This window comes from Ailuropoda melanoleuca, unplaced genomic scaffold (assembly GCF_002007445.2).
Source record: "Ailuropoda melanoleuca isolate Jingjing unplaced genomic scaffold, ASM200744v2 unplaced-scaffold22929, whole genome shotgun sequence".
NCBI classification, from domain to species: Eukaryota; Metazoa; Chordata; class Mammalia; order Carnivora; family Ursidae; genus Ailuropoda; species Ailuropoda melanoleuca.
Window position 1 is genome coordinate 1 of NW_023192647.1, and position 930 is coordinate 930.

The 930-nt window shown below is 43.0% G+C and overlaps 1 pseudogene; it reads right to left on the bottom strand.

Annotated features, from left to right (window-relative positions):
• Positions 1-6: 6 nt before the first annotated feature.
• LOC117798043 overlaps positions 7-930 on the bottom strand; it is a 1,271-nt pseudogene continuing 347 nt past the window's right edge.

Here is a 930-nt window from a genome sequence, read left to right on the forward strand (position 1 = left end):
CTTTGCCCAGAAGGTGGGATCACAATGGAAACGAATTGCTCCATTAGCAGCAGGCACAGGATCACACCGTGTTTTCAAAATATGGTGCAATTGAAAAATAATCAGACGCTTGCTGTACAGCAGTGCTGTGCTGCTGCCCCTCGCAATTGCCCAGTTTATAAAGTTCATAACATGCTTCACCTGCCAGGAAAGGCCTGTGATGTCGTTCTGCTGCTGCAGTAACTTCATCTGTCTTTCTTTCGTAACATTCTCTAGCTGCTGTAAGAGAGATTTTCCTTTCTTATTAATTTCATTGATAAGGGTGAAAATGGCCACTTTAATTTCCTGTTCTACTCGTTTGTTAGTCTCATTTACTTCTTTTATCCTATTCTGCACCTGAGTGGCGGCAAAATGAACATAATTCTTCTTCTCAAGAAGCTTAGCCAGTAGATTCTCAATTGCACCTTTCTGGTTCAGAAAAGCTTCTTCCAAAAACTGATATCTATGTTCTTTGTGTTCCAATAGCTGACAGTCTCTACATGTCAATCTATCACATGTTTCACAGAAAAGTTTCAATTGCTCTTGTTTGTGTACAGGGCAGAAAACAGGGCGCTGACCAGATGCTCCAACAGATTCTCAGACATCTTCTTTCTTCCTGATCAAGTGATCTTTAGTGAATTTTACTCTTTGATGTGCTTCAAATACATGTCTTACATAGCCACTCTCCACATTCTACACAAAAGCCAACTGCACTTGCATTGTCTTCACAACTAGTACATACCTGTTCTGATTTCTCATCAGAACTGCCAGGAGCTTCAGATGTATCTTTCACAAAATAATTATCCACAAGGTCTCTCTGTCTGCATTCTTGGCGGCATACTGGGCACCGTATTACACCAACTTGCTGGATGTTGCCGCTGCTGCCTCCCCCCCCCCCCCCCCCCCGCCGAG